General features: G+C 42.5%; 1 protein-coding gene and 1 long non-coding RNA gene across 2 annotated transcripts in view; both read left to right on the forward strand.

Moving 5' to 3' along the window:
- The window catches only part of LOC113155588 (NACHT, LRR and PYD domains-containing protein 12-like), a 246,698-nt gene that overhangs the window by 47,276 nt on the left and 178,908 nt on the right, over nucleotides 1–20,514 (forward strand). The window lies entirely within an intron of this gene.
- LOC117153070 lies at nucleotides 10,519–14,077 on the forward strand. Its single transcript, XR_004463494.1, has 3 exons — nucleotides 10,519–13,219; nucleotides 13,630–13,663; nucleotides 13,983–14,077. It is a non-coding gene; the product is annotated as an uncharacterized LOC117153070 (long non-coding RNA).

Here is a 20,514-nt window from a genome sequence, read left to right on the forward strand (position 1 = left end):
TTCTTAGGTTCTTTGTAAATAAGGTGAACAATGTCAGGGCCCTCATATCACCACCTACTTCTGACCCGTCAGTTTCTGTATTTGGTCCTGTAACTTTTCTTCGATTTGAACCAGTGACTCTGACGTTTTTATATGAGACTGTTAAACATCTGAAGCCCCCAGGTTCCCCCACTGATGCTGTCCCACCTCGATTTTTTAAAGAGGTTATCACTACTTTAGGACCTTCTGTTCTTGCTGTTATTAACAGCAGCCTCGCCTCTGGTGTCTTTCCAAAGAACTGTAAACATGCTACAGTCCAGCCACTGATCAAAAAGCCAGGCCTGGACAAAAAGGCCCTTTTTGTCATGGTTTCGGCCTGGCCCCGGCCGGTCTTGGATTTTCCTCTCTCGCTCTCCCTCTGGACTCCGCCCACCAGCCACTTCTCTCCCTCTGCTCCCAGTAATCAGCTGCATATTGGACTCACCTGTGTTCCCCCCAGACTACATAAACTCTCCTCAGCCCTTTCTCCCCTGTCAGATCGTCGTCGTTTCCCCCACCTGTTTCCAGCGTCGTTCCCCAGCCTGTGTTCCCTGCCTGTTGCTATTCCTGCCTGCTTAACCCTGCCAGCTCCTGCTTATCTTGCTCACCCCTGTTTGCTTCCCCCTGGACTCTTTGGACTTTGTTACCTGTTTTGCAGTGAGTGTTTTTCCTGCCTCTGAGCAGCGGTTTTCTTTGTTACTTTGTTCCCAGTCTCACTGATGGTTTTACGTTGTTACTTTGTCCTCGTGTTTTGCCTGTTTTTGTAGTGTCTGTTGACACCCCCCTTAGTTTCCCTGTTTTTTGTAAGTCTCAGCAATAAAGCCTGTTTCAGTTCAAGCCTGCCTCGTCCCCCTCCTTAATTTGTGACACTTTTATCTCCAAAATTCTGGAAAAAAACTGTATATGTACAACTGAAGGATTTTCTAGACCAAAACGGCACACTTGAGGTTTTCCAGTCTTGTTTTAAACCTCTTCATAGCACTGAGTCAGCACTGCTAAGGGTTTTTAATGACATCCTTTTAGCTACAGATGCTGGAGACAATGTGGCCTTGCTGCTTTTGACACAGTGGACCATGGTATTTTGACTTCTCGATTAGAGAAATGTGTAGGCATCGGTGGCACTGCTCTTGAGTGGTTTAGGTCATACTTGGAAGAGAGAACATTTTGTGTACAAATTGATCATGTCCAGTCCTCTTCTGCTCCTCTCCTGTGTGGGGTCCCACAGGGCTCAATTTTGGGGCCCCTTCTTTTTTCCCTGTATTTGCTTCCCCTTGGCTCCATTCTTAGAAAGCATAATTGTTTCTTTCACTGTTATGCTGATGACACCCAGATATATGTACCAGTAAAACAGGAGAATGGCTTTGCCATGGGCTCATTGATGACGTTTGGATGAAGTAAGAGCCTGGATGGCGTCCGAGCACCAACAGTGGGTCCTCTCTTGGAGACCTGGGCCCTTTACAACAATTTTTTAAACCTACCGTCACAAACCTGGGTGTTAAGGTGGACAGTGGTTTTAGTTTGGACAGGCAGGTTAGTGCAGTGGTAAAATCCAGCTTCTTTCACTTGAGACAATTGGCAAAAACCATTTTTTATCAGAAAAGCACTTTGAGACAGTGATCCACGCCTTTTTTACGACTCGGTTGGATTACTGTAATTCTTTGTATTTTGGTGTGTCTCAATCGTCCATGTCCCGTCTTCAGCTGGTACAAAATGCTGCTGCTCGCTTACTGAGTGGAACTCAGCACATTACCCCGGTTTTAGCCTCGCTGCACTGGCTGCCTGTCCATCTCATGGTTCATTTTAAAATTATTTTATTTGTTATTAAGTCTTTAAATGGTCTTGCCCCTCCCTACCTTTCTGAGCTGCTATGTGTGCACTCCCCCTCTCAGTCGCTCAGATCAGCTGACCAGCTGCTTCTGTATGTGCCAAAGACACAAAGGAAGCTCAGGGGAGACAGGGCATTTGCGGTTGTAGTTGTGGAATGCATTGCCACTGCAAGTTAGACAGTCCTCCTCACTGACTGTTTTTAAATCAAAGCTCAAAACTCATTTCTTTTTATTGTATTTTATTCCTTTTAGTTCTTTTATATTTTAAATTTTATTTTAATGTTTTGTTGTTAATGGCATTGTGATTGCACTTTTATTATGTTCTATTCTTTTATTTTATTTTATTTTAAATTGTTAAGCACTTTGGTCAGTCTGCTGTTTTAAAAGTGCTTTATACATAAAGTTGACTTGACTTGACTTGCTCCACATGCTCTCTGTTGGTCGGCCATATTGGCTGTGACATCACATCACCACTTCCTGTCCCTAACTACTTCCGGTTCACCAAGACCTCTACACTCATCAATCACCTCCAGATCACAGCCATTACCAACTCCGCCATTCCCTCTGGTTCTACACAGCAATTCACATCCAGACCTTCGTACTCACCTGACACCACCTTCTCTCTTTTGGACTTCTGCTGAACCCCCCTACTTTGTTTGTGCTCTTTTTCTGTGGTTAAGAATCCTTTTGAACTCTACTCTGAATCTGACTTATCTCTGGCCATGGGGTCCTTCATGCTCGTGACAGTTTAGGTTGTTAGAAGTTGAACTAAATAAAGTTGCAGCTGCAGTTTAAACTCCATACTATAGTTTGGACTACAGTCAGACAGATTCTAGGAGCATCAGGTGGTTTCAGGTGATTTGACATGAATTCCTGTCCTTCTGATCATAAATGTGTCCTTCAGCAGCTTCACAGGCCTGAATGTGAACTACAACCTACAGACATGATCCAATAGATGTGTCTTTCAGGTCAGGTCGACCATGAGCAGATGATGCATAAACACATCCACCCTGACAGTCACATCAACAGCACGGACGGCTGAAGATACCTTTGAAACTCCACCCAGTCCATTTGGTGTTTTTATACCAAACAGACTGAAATAAAGAAAACAGTCAATATTCTCCAATCTGCATTATGTTGATCTAGTGGTTCTTATTGGGATGGACTGTACATGTATTATTCCAACACTAGGTCTACAGAAATACTGCTCTAAGACTGTTTCTGACATGATGAGCTACTTTATTAATCCTCTCCCATGTAAACAGAGTGCTGACATCACAGAAACACTGGTCCTGGTTTCAAACAGAGGGAATAATGACTGTGACTCCATTAGTGACAGTCCAGTATGTTACAGCAGCAGATGACCATGTCAGCGATGCTCTCATGTTAGCACCAAACAGTGCACTTCAGCTCCATCCCTGTTATTTCTTCTATGCACCTTCCTTGAAGCAAACAGTCGCCTACAAAGTGAGACTGGATGTTGTTGGAGCTCTGCTTCAGCGTTACAGAGACTGACTTTAAATTCCACAGTACAGTTCCACATGAACAAGAAACCAGAACAATAGTTCCACATGTCATTGTGGGTTCAGAGTGTTTTGTGGATCAACAGTGGTTTTAACTTTCCTCTGTTTCACTGTCACATGTCCTCTTTGCATTGAAGTCAACGCTTCAGTTCAGGCTTTCACTCCCGACAGTGTGAGAGTGGACTGGGCAGGCGTAGTGTCGTCGTTGTTTAGAGAACAACTGTATAAGAAATATTTAGTGTACTTTTACTGAAGTACATGAGGGAAACAACCGTTTATCAACCTTATGTAGCAGGTGGAATGAGGACTATGTTGATTCAGCTGAATAATAATAATAATTGATTCTTTATTAATCCTCTTGATAAAATTCATTTTGGACAGGAAGCTGCATTTTAGGCACCAAGGGTTCAGGGTTCAGTGTCTTGTCCAGGGACACTTCAACATGCAGCCAGGAATCGGGGGGTGAACTGGGAATCGTCACCCCTAAAGAACAGTTTAGTTTAATCCTAAAATCCATCGTTAAAAAAACCCTCTGTGCTTTTCTTTCTTCTTTTTCTTCTTATAATGAACTATTTTATTTCATGTGGCTCTTATCAGAGGTGAAAAGTAACTAAGTACATTTACTCAAGTACTGTGTGAAGTACAGTTCTGAGGTATTTGTACTTTACTGAAGTATGTCTTCTTCACTACATTTATTTTACAGCATTAGTTACTAGTTACTTTTCACATATTGTAAAAAACTAATAAACAGCTGATGTTTTTTTTCACTTTAATAACAAATGTTTATTAAATATCACTTTACTAGAGTATAAAAAGTTAAAGGGTACTTCTACTTGTACTGAAGTATTTTCCTATACAAATACTTTCACCTTTGCTCAGTTCTTGACTTTGTGTACTGTAAACACCTGGTTCTTATCCTGTGTTACTACAAACTGAGCAGAAGACCAGTTCACAGTATTTGTACCTTTTGATTTCTAGTGTGTGTCTAGTGTGATTCTACTTGTTAGAGTTTGATCTCGTGTTCGCAGCACAACTTGTTCCATTAAACATTTTCTGTATCTCAGTGACTCGTGAAGCTGTTTCCTGAATGATCCACACACAAACACTCACAGTGATGGAGACAGAGTTTAATCCACTTCATCAGTGAACTGATGTTTTTAATGTTTTACATGTTAAATCAAAGGAACTGAACCTGTTAAACAAAGACGCAGTGAGCTGAGAGCAGCATTAAAAAGCCTGTTGAGGAGCACAACCAACAGAAAACAAGCATGTGTATTATTACACAACACAAACTGGTCAATTCAAATGATTTGTACCATTGAACCTGAGGATGGGTCTGAATGTTCTCATGTAGCTCTGAGAGGAATCAGAACAGTGGACACGAACAAACCAAACTTTATTCCAAATACTCTGAATTACAAAGAATCATGTGTTTGTCAGTAAAGTACAAGTCAAACAATCATTTCATGTTGTAAATGTGATATTGTTCATGATTCAAATAGAAATATATCATAACCAGCAACGTACTAAAACCTTGGTGAGATGGTGTCAGACTAACTTTCCTGTGAACTAATGAGGGGGGAGTGTTTTTGAAAGTAAAACCTACAGCTCAGTTTCACACAGTCAAGAAAGTGACTGAGTAAAAACCAAAGTGGAAATAAATTCCAATCAAACGTCAGTCAACATGTGGTCTAAATGTAAAATGTCTTCCAGAGCAGCCACAGTAGAGATGCTCCCTCCATCCCAACACTGGCTGATAGAACTGGAGATGATCTCCTTCGTCTGTGATCGGGACTGTCAGTGCTGTGGTTTCCTCAGCAGAGACAATTCAACATTTTCTCTGAGCAGTTGGAACAAGGCAGAGAAATGAGAACAAATCAAATACTGAAGTCCAGATGAAAAGAAACAGCTGAATGAGAACACCAGCAGCTGTGTGGTGTGTTCACTGACGTAAGTCCAGGTCTAGATAGAAACGATTTCATCAAGATGGAGTCGTTCTTCACTCGGACTGACCCAGTGGAGCTGCTCAGTAACCAGCAGGTCAGACTGTGGTTGTACTGGGCAGATTGTGAAGCGGCTGTAAAATCTAATCTGGAACATTAAGATCAAATGTGAGGATCCACTGTGTAGGTGCACATCATCACTCTGCAAGACAGTGGGACGTTTTCATTGGCTTCATTCAAATGTGCAGCTAATCTGGAGACACACAAACATCCCGTGACCTTCAACAGGTCAGTCATTAGCTTTAAGACGTTTGACACTAGAAACCAGAGTCCACAGTCTCTGTTGAAGACTTGAGTCATGTTGAGGGGAATGGTTCAGTGTAAGAAGGAGCTGGGTTTGAATCCACAGGTCGACCGGGTGCCTTTCTGTGTGGAGTTTGGATGTTCTTCCTGTGTTGGAGCGGCTTTTCTCCAGGTTCTCCGGCTTCCTCCCACAGTCCAAACACATGTATGTAGGTTAATGGACTCTAAACTGTCCCTGGGTGTGAATGTTTGTCTGTCTCTGTATGTCAGCCCTGTGATAGACTGGACACCTGTCCAGGTGGACCCAGCCTCTGACCTAATGACAGCTGAGATAGGATCCAGCACTGCTGAGACCCTTCAGAGGACAACTGAGGACAGGATAATAGAGGGAGAATGGGTGGCTCAGTGGAGACACTGGTTGGACACTGAGGTTTCACTGTATGTGGAAATGTGGAGAAAGTTTGAGGTTGAATAAGCTGTTGGACTCTGAGCATCAGTCCCTCACCTGGCAAATTTCAGAGTGTTGCATCGGGAAAGGTGTCCAGTGTAAAAACCTGAGTCAAATCAACGTGGTTGTTGAACCAACATGATGCTGAAATGTGGAGAAAGGTCGATGTTGATGTCCAGATAAAGTCTGTGTAATCTATAGTTGAGCCAAAGTTAGTATCTCCTCTTTGAATTCCAGGTTTGGTTTTGTAAAAACATATAAATCATCTGATCATAGTGAGTCGTGGTATCAGACAAACACAGGACTGTAGAGGTCTGGACTCTGTTGGTGTTTTTCTTGAAGGAGCCAGTGTCACAGCAGTGATTTATTTGATCTCTGGTCCATATTGATTTATTCTGAGAGTTTAGCCCGTGTCCTGCAGTAGATCCCTGCTGGCTGTGTCCACAGAGAGTGGGTTCACCCTCAGCAGCAAGTATCACTGGAACTCAGAGAGATGGAGACAGTTAGTTAACAGTGGATAGAACCAGCACTGCTGAGGCTGATGGAGACCAACTAGATCTGGGATTACGACTGGGATGGAGCTGCTGATTGGGACTGTAGCCGTATCTGTGCTGCAGTTGTTGTGGTTCTGATTGTCCACATGATCTCATTCTGGTTCAAACTCTATGAATCACTCAGCAGAGATATAGACAGAAAGGTGGTGTACAGTAACCTGGACAGTACACCGCCTTTCATCCAGGGACAGCTGGGATTGTGGGAACACAGTGCTGAGAGCTGGTTAGCTTGGTTAACTAGCTGGATCCATTTCTCTGGTGGTGGAATGAGGCTGTGTAGCCACAGACAGGTCCTAGTGGTTCTGCTGAGAGCTGATCCCTGTCTGCCACAACGTTCAAACACCTGGGGTCGTATTCACAAAGCTCCGTAATCCTCTAGTGATCGTTTCTCCTGGTGATGAAATTCTAAGAAAATGATTTTTATTTCTACTAAACTATGAGAACAACATGAACCAGAGCAGCAGTGCTGACTTGTCTCTGTTAGAACCTTCTATCAGCAGTGATCAGACAAACTACTGCAGAACTTCCACAGCTTCATACTGTGACCAACATGTTCCTCATTTATTTCACTGGACGTTCAGACCACACAGAGCAGACTTCACCAACGTTACTGAGAGAACGGATGAGACACAAACGGCATCATCACAGCATCAGAAGATGAAGATATGTTGGTCAGAACCAACAGAACCTCTTTGATTTGAAGACGACCCAGTTTCCATGTGAATCAATGTGCTACTGAAACAGACTGGTCAGTGATCAGTATCAGCTTCGAATATATTCTGTGAAGAGAATTCTTTACATCCAGCTGCATTAAGACTTAAACCGAGTCTGAACATCAGAGGAAGTCTTTGATTTTCACTGCTCACTGTCATCAAGGACACATTTGGTTCAATCTTCTTTCTATATTGTGATGAGTGTATTTGAAGGTAAAGACCTCCGTTTTAGGGAAGTCTGGGTCTCTCTGCTCAGGCTGCTGCCCCCGCGACCCCGCCCCGGATAATGGATGGATATACACCTGTGTGTCCTCAGATCCCTACAGGCCTGAGTCAGACAGAAACCAGATCACCATCAGAGCCTCAGGACTGATCCTGGGTCTGATCTTATCTGTAGCTGGATTCATCGACTGCAGGAAGAAGGTCAAGGGTCAGAGCAGGACACAGTCTGAACCCAGTTTGTATATATATTCTACTTTTGATCCGGGTTTAAACTTGGCTTCAGGTTTATCAATCTAATGCTGCGTGGGAACGTGTGTCACCCGGACTTTCTCCTGCTGTGTTCTGCATGTGTGAACCCACAAGTCCGCACAAAGCCTGGACCTGATCCTCCAGAGTCAGTCCGGAGTGCATATGTGGAAACGTCTTAACAGTAGTTCTCTCACTAGTCCTTCTACAACCAGTTTGCTGCTTCACTAAAACAACAAATACTGTGTGTTGATGCATTTGGGACCAGTTCATTCCAGTTTTATTGATGACTGTTGACCCCAGTCCTTGTTGTGGACCAGGACATATTCTGATTCCCACTAACTGAGTCCTGATCCTGGACTTGAACCTGCAGCTGTTTATTAGATGGATAAAAAAAAAAAACAGTTAGTGCTTCTGTTTCCTGCTCAACAGACAGTCAGTGCTGCCACCTGCTGGACTCTGCTGGTCTGGACCTGATCCAGGATTCTGGTTTAGTTCCACACCAGGTCTCTGCAGTAAAACAGAACCAGTTTTTATCCACTACTACAAATGTGAAACAAGCTGACAATAAATATTTGATCCTTTTTAAAGTTCGAGTTTCTCTGGTGTCAGAGTCACATGTTCAACACATCTGAACTACACTTGTACTTTTTTGTACTTGTACTTAGTACTTCAACTTGAGTACACACTTTGCAGTTATACTTCTACATATAGTGGAGTACTGTTTGAGGCATTGAGTGCTCTTGAGTATTGAGTTTGTTTTCAAATATTGGTAAAATTAGGAGCATGCTGTCTCAAAGTGATGCTGAAACATCTAAACCGGTCTATAAAGGTTCTGTTCATGCACATTTTCAGACTTGGCCGCTCACTATGATCTATACAATCTTTCTGTTGAGCCAAGTTTTCATGTGACTTAGATGAAGGAAATTGTACTTGTGTGGAAATAAATCATGTGAAACAATTGTAAAATCTTCTCTCCATTATTGTCTATTTGTGAACATGTCCTTGTTATTTTATTTACTGTAAACCACCTCCACGTATTCTAAATTAAACTCTGTTTAAACACACTTAAGTCACTGGGTGGAACAAACTGGATGAACAACTTGCTGTTTGTTGAACCAGAAAGAGAAGAAGACCAGAAGAACAACAAGATGAGAATCGAGGTCTATTTATAAAAGAGATCATACTAAATAGTAGTAGTAGTAGTAGTAGTAGTAGTAGTAGTAGTAGTAGTAGTAGTAGTAGTAGTAGATAATAGAAATAACAGTGAGGACCAAGCGGTTGTTTGTCCACCTCCATAAAAGTGAAGCAGACAGCTGCTTATAGGATGTTTTTGGTGAATCAGTCTAATATCTACAAGACTGCACACGTGGTAGAAGTAAACAAACCCAAAACTCAAGTCACAGTATGAAAACCTTACAGAGTACCTCACTACAATTAGAAGTACCACTTCAAATTCTTTACTATTACTGACATATGAAGAACAAAACTACAAGTACTCAAGCATTATTTCAATATGTCAGTATAAAACATTTTAACATATGTTAGTCTTTTATAAAGATTGTGCTACTACACATCTTCAGTGAAGTCAGAGGTGCCTCAGGTCTGTCTGGACACAGCTGATGACCACTCTGCACTGCTGTGTGTTTGTGTTTATAATCTGAAGATCTTCTTCTAAAACTCTGGACACACTGCTGTGATTGTTTGAATGTCAGATAGAATTAAACTGCTGACAAATGTCCTGTTGTCATGTAACAATGTACAGTGTTAATTTTTGCAGAACACAAATAAGTGTTTTACTCAAATAGATAAATATACACATATATACACACATACATGAATCATCTTCCTCCATTTATCCTCTGCATCAACTCACTTCATGTCCTCTCTCCTACGTCTATAAAGATGAATGTAGTGAGAGAGGACATGAAGGTCGTTGGTGTGAGAGAAGAGGATGCAGAGGACAGGGTTAAATGGAGGCAGATGATTCGCTGTGGTGACCCCTGAAAGGGAACAGCTGAAAGGAAAAGAAGAGATAGATAGATATACACATGATGTCAGAGTGAATGTCAGTGTTGTTGTCAGTGCTGAATGTGGAGAGTTGTAGTTACTGACAGTGATGGTGATAGTTTCTCTGTGAGTCTCTGTCTCTTTAACAGTCCAGTTCCATCCACATGAATATCTGACTTACTTACTATAAGAACTGACAGCAGGTGAACTTTACTCTGACTGAGACTCAGTCCGACCAGTCACACTGCATATTTTATAGTGAAGACATGAAGGTGTGGCTGCACACACACACACACACACACACACACACACACACACACACACACACACACACACACACACACACACACAGATGAAGGACAACAGCTCACTTGTGTCAGAGTCTTTTCTCGGAGAGTCGTCTTCTTCTCCACTTTGTCTCAATCTCCTGTAAGTTTGCTGTTTGATTCTAGTCTGTATTAGTCTGTGTTTTCCTCTTTTCGATGCTGTTCACAGAAACTTCTATTAGTTTGTTCCACTAGAAACAGCTAAAATCTGCCGCTCCTTTCTTCAACTAACTCTGAATGTGATGAGCCAACAACAGCGTTACCTGTTAGATCTGAGAGTAAATGAATCAGAGAAGAAGTAGAGTTAGTGGATGGTCTCTAGTTGAACACAGAGTAGTTGTTACTGTGGAGCTCCACTTACTGAGGACTGAAGGCAGCTTTTCCTGCCTCCATCAGCCTGTGGAGGAGGCGGAGATGAGCCGCTGCTCTCCCGCTGTCTGAGCCACTAAATGCGGTCTGAGCTCGGCCGGACAGCCGCTGGAGAACAGCTCCGACTTTCTCTGTCAGTAGATCCTCACTACAGGACTCATGGGCTTAAATAATGTTCAGATAGAATATTAATAAACAAAAGAAGACAGTCAGGAAGTAGTCTCTTCCTCCTTCTTGATTTCCTTATTTTCTGCTGCTGTGCAGTTTCTGTTGGTGGTTTTATTGTCTCGTTGGTTTATTAGTTTCTTTTATCTTGGACCTCCAACACTTCATGAATTCATCATGTGAATGAAGCCACGCCTCTGTCTTAGTGCAGATTTATTGGGTCTTCAGGAGGTTCTGGTTCTGGTTCTGTGCTCCACACAGTGAGTGAACAGCACAGTTGTGATCATTAGTGTCTGGATCCATATGAACATCAGCAGCATCAACATCAACGTGGACACAGGAACTTTAAAGGAACATTTCACTTCATTCTTGGATCCGTTGGACTGTTTGACACATCACAGCTTGTTGTGTTCACACAGTGAAGCTGATGTTGTAGTTAGTGACTCTGAGCACCAGAGGGCGCCGACATCCGCCCTCATTCCTCAGTGTTAACGTCCCAGTGATGTTTCTCACTGAGACTCTGTTAGAAATAAGTGAGACGCAGAGAAGAACGATAGAAACGAGAGAGAGAGAGACAAAGCTTCCTGTGTTTGTTCCGTCTGAAATCATCTTGTCAGCTCTCAGTGTCCACACAGCTCTTCTCCCAGATCACATGTGATGGATCTTCTCTGTCAGCAGCAGAGTCTCTGATTCCAGAGTCTGGTTCTTCACCTGGATCAACAACTGTACTGGTTCCTTAGAGAACTCTGATCCTCTGATACCTGCAGCTCTGAACTGTTCTCTTGATCTCAGTCATCAGGTTTGAAGTTTAGACCTAAATCATCTCAGGATTTCACTGTAGTAAACTCTGATTTCTTCACAACTCAATGATAGTAACTGTACTATAAATACAAAGTATGAGTACACAGTATTTTCTGTGTAGTCACACTTTGATCTTTACAGTATCAAACTGTGAAGACTGACCCACTGCTCTCTCTGCACCTCTGCTGTCTCTACATGTGTCACAGACCAGGAAGTGTTTCAGTGTTTCTGGGAAATCACCTGTACTCACAGGTAACACCTGTCACCTGCAGCTGATCTCTGAACCAAACCTTCATCATAAAGAGACAGAGCGATGCTGGAAAACCACATTCCTCAGGTGTGAGTCAGACAGGTGCAGAGAGTTCATCAGGACCAATCACAGTTTTAGTTTTAGTCATGTTTTAGTCTGAGGTTTTCCTTCATCATTCTGTCTTTGGTGGCTTTAATAATTAGTAACAGCTAAAGAAATGATTCATGTTGAACATGCAGGTACGAGCACTGGGTACAAATAGACTTAATGTGTCTGGTAGCAGGTGAAACAAAAATAAGAATAAAAACAATCAAAACAACAGCAGCTGTTTGTCTTTAACTAGTGCAGTTTCATCAGGTCTGATTCTGATTCCATAAGTGAGAACGCAGCTGACAAGTGAATATGTGGACAGATGATTAGTGCAGACTCAGTTCTCATTGTGTCACTTTGTGGACTGGAGCTGACTGCAGGAGTTTTTACATCTGGGTGAATTTTAAACGGAGTGATTACACCTATCAGCTAAAACAGTAACAGGAAGTGGTGCTTTAACTTTAATGCTGCTCTGATGGACAGTGGATCACAGCTGCTGCGTATGGAGCTGTGTAGCTGCAGAGCTGTCAGTGTCCATGCTGACACCGGTCCACCAACATTCAAACAGCCAGCTAGTGCTAATATTGCAGCTGTGTTAACCAAAGTTAGCACAGACTATGAGGATGAGTCGTGAGGGTCCAACACCTTTGTGAGTAATATTTGGAAAAACTGGAGCTGTGAGAAAGACGAGAAAGACACATGGACACAAAAGATTTACACATGTTGGTTATAAAGAAAAGAACTGTCAGTGCTTTCATGTGGGGACTGATCGAATCGAGGTCGTCTGCTGAAAATAAGCAACTTATTTCATCTGGTCTTTATTGATCAGGGTCTAATGAACAGAGATCTCATCAGACTGGATTCAGCACACAGGCTGTGACTGTAGCACCAACACAACATACAGCTGTTAGCGTAGCTGTTAGCTCTGAACTAGCCTCTGACTCCTGCAGGTAGACTGACTGACACAGGTGGGTCCACTGGGTCACGTTCCTCAGTGGGTCTTCATCCTTTCTAGTTTCAGGCTGCAGGGTTCCACAGTTCCACCGGTTTGTTCCCATGTTACCAAGTTTTACACAGGGTTCTTTAGAGGGTTTTAAGTTGAGTCATGAAACCAGTTCAGCCAGTTCACATTCCACTCAGACTGTTCCAGTTCCTCCCTCAGCAGGAAAAACTCAAACCCTGAGGTAACATCAGTTTGTTCCAAAGGACTAAAAATTCCAGTTTTACCACATTGACGTAGAGAAAACTTGAAATCAGAAGCAGCTCAGTCTAAAGATCCTGGTCTCAGTGAGTCAGTCCCAGTGTTCCCAGCAGCAGTAAACCAGCTCAGACATCTTCAGCTCCACAGACTGGACTCTTTAATCTGAGAAGAAAGCCAGGACCCAGAGTGTCTGCTGTCAGCCATCACTGCTGTAAGTGTCTCTGATGGTTCACTTTACAGTGGTATCATAATGTCTGCAGCCGGGACCAACAACAACCAGGTAGAACAGGGTCTGATCCAGGTAGAACAGGGTCTGGTTCCAGGAAGATGACCCGGTTTCCTTTGTCCAGACGAGGTAACGCTGCTCAAATGGGTCAGCTTCATTACTGTTTCCTGTTTAAAAGAACAGTGATGTCATTTTGTTACTTGGAGGCTCGGTTGATGTTGAAGTTCGTTCATTTCATTAGTTTATTTTCTGCTGTGGTTTAGAAATTGGTGTCGAGTTTTGTAGAATTTGATCTGTACTGGTACTGAGCTACTCATCAGTATCAACAGTCTAAATCTGACCCAGTTAAACAGAAACTGATGAACTGATATAAAATACCATGTTGCTACTTGTAGACCTGGGTCCTGTTCTTCATACATGGATTAACAGGTTAGTTGATAATGTTGTTGATGATTTGATATGATCCAGGTTTATTCTCAGGTTCAGTTTGAGTAAACAAGATGACTTATTGGACCAGGAAGTCCTGTAAGTCAAACTAAACCTCTGTAGAATATTGATCTAGATCATTATCACATTTTCTGCTGTTCTGTTTAAAGAAATATATAAATGGGGAGAAAGTCTTTTGGCTCACACAACAAAATGAAATCCCAGCTTCCAGTCAGTAGTGGAACATGGACACAGCAGTCTGTCTCTTATTGTGAAAATCTGCTCCTGTTTCCTCCTTCCTACCTGTCCTGCGTCATTCCAGGTAACAGCTCACCTGTGTCAGAGTCTTTTCTCTGCAGCTGTGGAGCGAAGAGTCGTCTTCTTCTCCACTTTGTCTGAATCTCCTGATAGTTTGCTTTGTTTGATTCTTTCTCTTTGTCTTTAGGAACTTTAGTCTTTGTTTCCTGCTGTAAAATGTTTATTGAAGTTGTTCAGTTTTTATTTCAACAGAAGGTTTGAAGACAAATCTTTATTTCATTGATCAGTGATTTACTGGAATCAAACTTTCTGATCAACATGTGATGAGTTTTGAATGAGAAGAAGTCAATTACTGTGATTAAAGTGTTTTATTCTCGATAATTTGTGAATCTGTGTCACTGCTAATCAGGATGATCAGGATGCAGCAGGAGAGACCAGACTCTTATGAACCCAGCTGGGTCTACACAACAAGTAACGGATCTAGGTATGAACCTATCATCTTTGATATTCAACAATCTGTTGATAAAAAGTAAGAGTTTCAAACTGAACGTTATTTTCTGATTCTCCTGAAAAGAGGAATCAAGTTTTGATCCAGATCTTCATGGTCTGTTTTAGGAATGAGCTACCTGCTTAGTTACACTGTAAAAACATCTCTACTAACAAACTAACTGTCAAGTCTTTCAGTGTCAGGTTCCCTCTCTGTGTTCTGACAAAAAAAAATCAAAACACTGAAGTATCAAAAGTAAAAGTACTTCTATTATATAACATTAATGAATCATAATTATTGATTTAAATTCAATTAAATTCAATTCTGTTATTTGTATAGCGCTTTTTACAAATGACATTGTCACAAAGCAGCTTTACACAACCAAAGAACAGTACATGAACAGTGTATGTGTATGAATCATGAAATGAGATTGTCCCTGATGAGCAAGCCGAGGGCGACGGTGGCAAGGAAAAACTCCCTGAGAAGGCAACAGGAAGAAACCTTGAGAGGAACCAGACTCAACAGGGAACCCATCCTCATATGGATGATTATATGCTATGTAGGCAGCAGGCAGTCCAGTATAACAGTTAATGTCTTTAAGTTAATGTGGAGTCCAGTTAGTTTTTGCAGGCAGACTTGTGTCGGATTCCGACGTCCGCCGAGGCCAGGACCGACTTCATGGTTAAGCTGTTTGATCTCATCTGGTTTTGATGAAACATATAACTGTGTGTCGTCAGCATAATGTTACAGGTACCAGGTCGTAGCACCAGTAAGCAGCTATACATAGCCTGAAATACAGGAAAGAATTGATGAGACAGGGAGACGTGGCTTTCCTTTGCTGAGCTCTCCGCCATTATCTTTATTTACACACAATTATTCATACACCTTTGCCACTTAATACTGTACATTTTGTCCATTTTCAGTGTTATCACTGCACATTATGTGTTTTCATACACATTCCATGTTCACAAAACAAACACAATTGAATACTAACTGGAATGGATGGTGGAACTCATCTCACTTTCCCACTTCTTAGCTATCCAAATAAGGTCTTGGTTTTGTTTACCTTCTACAGGCATTACAACAAAAATACTATTAAGTATTACTTGGACAAGTACACAGCATTAATAACCAAATCTTAACCATGTTTAAACTCTTAAATTTACACTTTACACAACTGAATTCCAAACATGAGAATGAATATATATAAGGAGTCGGAGTCACTGTGTAGATGCACAACTATTAGCAATGAGATGTGGCCCAAGCTAATTGTTTATCCCCGACTAGCATGCTAGCTAGCAATTAAACAATGTACGGCCGCTATTTCCACTACTCGCGGTAGATACCATTCTCACAAATGCAAACAAACAGACTGTTCATCAACATCATCTCTCGTTCTTTGTTAACAGAACTTTTACATAGTTTATACACGTTACTAACCTGAAATACAAGAAAGAATTGATGAGACAGGGAGACGTGTCTTTCCTTCGCTGAGCTCTCAGCCATTATCTCAGACACGCTAGAGGCTGTGGTATTTCCTTGACACTTTACCACATAACCCCTTTGTAAGAAAACATCACAATTACAATGGAAGTTAATACCATGCTTACGTATTATGTTTATTATATATTTAAAGAACAAATGCCTGAAATGGAGAACACGAATTAGAGAGTTTTTATTGGAGCATGTTTGGTCTCTATAGCTTAAAGGAATAGTTCTTTTTTTATTTCTTACCAAATCCTTGTTTGTCATTATATGTATATAACAGCAGGTTTCTGTCTTTTCATTCAAACTAACATCAGAATTCATCCTGAACATGATCAGACTGTAAGTTTTTATTTCCCTGAGCTGCTGTGGATGGATCATATCTGCTATCAGCTCTTTACTCAGAGAGAGAATCAGGAACTCAGAACAAACAGTCCATGGTACAAACTAAAGTCCTGATTCACTGAGATCCCAAAGAGCCAGAACTGAATAGAAACTAAACTCTATGTTTCCAAGGAACTAAACGTGGTTCTAGTTGAATTACTTCTAAAAGAACAAAGACAGAATCTGCACTAAGTCTGATTCAGATATTTTATTGATGGTCTTATGATGGTTCCTCACTAGTTTGATACATGTCTCTTGAAGGATCTTAGTCCATTCTTCATGGGACATTGTTCCAGCTCATCCAACCTGTTTTTGAATGTGGACGTTAACCATGAACCAAACAGCTCAAGTTTGGTGTCATCAGACCAAAGGACAGATTTCAGAACTCATCCCCATGTTTCAAATGTTCACTGGCAAACTTCAGTCTGGTTCTGATGTGCTGCTGTGTGAGCAGTGACCTTAAAACCCACCATGATGAAGAGCCCTCACAACAGTCTCTGGAGTTTCTTCAACGAGGTTTTTGAAATCTTTCACTTTGTCCCACAACAGAATTTGTCTCTTTGTAGTGATGCAACATCCAACATCCAGCTGTTCTAGACACTGACAAACATCTGGAAACAGCAGTACAGCCTCCCCCTTAAGTTCAGCATCCACTGTCTTCTCTCTGAGTTGCAGACTGATTTGTGTCCTTGTTGGTATTAGGTACCACTAGCCCTGTTCATCCTTTAAGTAAAGTTCAGTGCTGATCGACAGCTCAGGTGAGTTTGAAAGAAAATAATGGAAAGATTCACATGATGATGTTGGTTTTGTCATTTCTGGGTTTCAGTAAAATCTCTGAATCAAACTTGGTGGAAATGTAAAACAATCAGAATCAGAATCAGTTTTATTGGCCGAGCTTGCACATGACAAGCAAGGAATTGGATGTGGTCTGACTCCGTTATTTGTACCCTCTGGTTGCATGAAACATTAATTATTTACATACTTAGTTGCAATTATTTACATAATATACAGCAAATTAGTGCCAGATGTGATGTTGCCCAGCCTCACCTGCTGCCTCCTGTCAGTCAGGAAGCTCCTGATCCACTGACACGTGGGAGCAGGTACGGTGAGCTGGGTCAGTTTATGGTTGAGTATTCCAGGGGTGATCGTGTTGAAGTCCACGAACAGGATCCTGACATACGTGCCAGGGAGGTCCAGGTGCTGCAGGATGTAGTGGAGACCTAGGTGTACTGCATCATCAGCTGACCTGATTTTCCTGTAGGCGAACTGCAGGGGGTCCAGCAGGGGGTCTGTGATGTCCTTTAGGTGGTTCATCACCAGCCTCTCAAATGCCTTCATGACAACAGAAGTCAGGGTGACAGGTCTGTAGTCGTTCAGGCTGGTGATGGTTGACCTCTTAGGCAGCGGCACGATGGTGGACTGTCTGAAGCAGTTGGGTACTGTACACAGCTGCAGAGAACGGTTGAAGATCTGAGTGAAGATCGGCGCCAGCCCGTCAGCGAGGACTCTCAGACAGGTTGGGGACACACCGTCGGGTCCCGTAGCCTTTCTGATTTTCTGCCGTTGAAGGAGGCAACAGACGTCTTCTTCACAGATCTTTAGTGCAGGTAGGGGGTCTGAAGACGGGAGGGTGTGAATGCTGGGGGGTGCAGGTAAGCCTATTGTGTGGCCAGGAGGTGTGAGGTGGTTCTTTTCAAACCGGCAGTAAAAGTTGTTCAGGTCGTCTGCCAGGCGTTTGCTAGCCTCAGGGTGTGGAGATGGTTTCCTGTAGTTGGTGATGTGCTGCAGGCCTCTCCAGACTGACGCAGGATCATTTATTGATAAGCTGTTCTGCAGCTTCTCACCATAGCTCCTTTTAGCTGCTTCCTCCTTTGTCAGCCTGTTTCTGGCCTGTCTGTACAGGGACCGGTCACCACTTCTGTAGGCTTCTTCCTTGGCCTGGCGCAGCTTCCTTAAGTTTGGAGTGAAACATGGCTTGTTGTTCTTGAATGTGCGCACAGTCTTGGTCCTGACGCACATATCTTCACAAAAGCTGATGTAAGATGTCACAGTGTCAGTGAGCTCATGGATGTCTCTCGCAGCAGCTTCAAAAACCTCCCAGGCAGTGCAATCAAAACAGCCCTGCAGCTCTAGTTTTGACTCCTCTGTCCACCTTTTCACCATCCTGACCACAGGTTTATTGGTTTTAGACTTCTGCCTATAAGTTGGGATGAGGTGGAGCAGACAGTGATCAGAGAGTCCCAGTGCTGCACGGGGGACAGAGCGGTAGGCGTCCTTTACAACAGTGTAGCAGTGGTCCAGTGTGTTTATATCCCTGGTGGGACACTTCACATGCTGCCTGTATTGTGGAAGTTCATGGCCCAGACTCGCTCAGTTAAAATCCCCCATGATGATGAGCAGGGAGTCTGGATGTTTTCTTTCTACGTCCGTTATGTGGTCAGCCAGGTTCTGTAACGCTGTTGTTACACAGGCCTGAGGTGAAATGGAAACACCGACCAGAACAAACGAGGTGAATAAAAGGGACGGCAGTTGATAAAAAAACACTTTAAGTGAGGGCTGCAGAACTTCTTCAACACTGTAACATCTATAAACCAACCTTCGTTAATATAAAAGCAGGTTCCGCCTCCCCGTGTTTTACCGGAGAGCTCCGTGACACGGTCCGCACGGAGCAGCTGGAAGCCGGGAAGGTGTAGAGCACCGTCAGGGATGTTCTCACTGAGCCAGGTTTCAGTGAAGCACAGGGCGGCGGATCTGTTTAAGTCCTTGTTTTTTGTGCTGAGGAGCAGAAGCTCATCCATCTTATTTACTAGGGAGCGCACGTTAGCCAAGTGTATTGATGGGAGCGGTGTGCGTGAGCCCCGCTGTCTCAGTCTGACGAGCGCACCTGCGCGCTTCCCTCGTCTGCGCTTCCTGTAGTTCCGATAGAGAGCCGCTGCGCCTCTGAGAAGGATCTCCACGAAACTTTCTGAGTCTGTAAAAACCGTAGGGAAGGTGCCAGGAAATATCTTTTCTAGGTTCAGGAGTGGCTCCATAAAGTGGCTGCATAAAATAAAACAAAAACACTAAAAACACAAAAAAAGTAGAGGGTCCTGGAGAGCGGAGAGCCGAGGCTGCTATCTGCGGCGCCATCAGTGACGTGTAATTATAAACTATCAACACGTTTGTTGATTTACACGAACAGTTCAGGGTTTAGTTTGATTTCATAAAGCAGGATAATAATTTAGACCTTAACTATAAAAACAGAACTAATATCTCAACCTGTTCTACACTAACTACACAGATGAGGTCAATATGTTCCTGTTACACTGCTAATAACAATAAAACCACACTGTCCTTCATCTGTTTTCAGCTTCAAACTACTTTTCATTTGTCACTTGTTGGTTTGTATCAGGATGCAGCAGCAGAGACCAGACTCTCCTGAACCCAGCTGGGTCTCCATGAAGAGTGACTGGTCTAGAGAGTCGCCTATCAACTTTAACGTTATACAGCCTGTTGATAGAAGGTAAGAGTTTCAAACTGAACTTTATTTTCCGATTCTCCTGAAAACAAGAATCAAGTCTTGATCCAGATCTTCATGGTCTGGTTTAGGACTGAACTATCTGCTTAGTTACACTGTAAAAACATCTCTACTGTTGGACTGTGGCTCAATCTACTAGCAAAAACTCTCTTCTATGTGTCAGCCAAGTCCTGCGTGCTCGTTTATGAAGGAATAGGAGAAGAAGTTTCGGTCTCAGATTATATGTTTATTTAACGATCAAATGAATAAATGAATTAATAAATGAATAGACAAATGACTAAATGTATTATAAATGAATCGATAAATGAATAAAGCATACAGAGCTCTGGGTCTGGATCTTCCTATCCCTGACAAACAACAAAGTGTGTGTCAGTTCACGAAGTCTGACACCTGACTCTCCCTGACCCAGTCTTCTTATACACAAAAATACAATCATTTGCATAAATGTTTGCACATTCTTCATTCAGGTTAATCCATAGGTCCACCTCAGCCTCATCCGACTCCTTGACCTTCGTCATCCTCAGTCATTGGTCCACGTTGCATCAGGTTCCTTCCTGGTGGGGCCCTTCATCCTCAGAGCACGTTTCCCACGATTTATGCCTTCCTGAAAACATAACACAAAGATACCTTGTGCTCTGATCTCCTTCATATCTGGTTACTCCTATGCCTTGCAATTTTAATTGCAAGCTGCTTCCACATAACACCCTTTATGCTGTTATCAGT

The sequence above is a fragment of the Anabas testudineus genome, chromosome 18 (genome assembly GCF_900324465.2).
Source record: "Anabas testudineus chromosome 18, fAnaTes1.2, whole genome shotgun sequence".
Taxonomy (NCBI): Eukaryota; Metazoa; Chordata; class Actinopteri; order Anabantiformes; family Anabantidae; genus Anabas; species Anabas testudineus.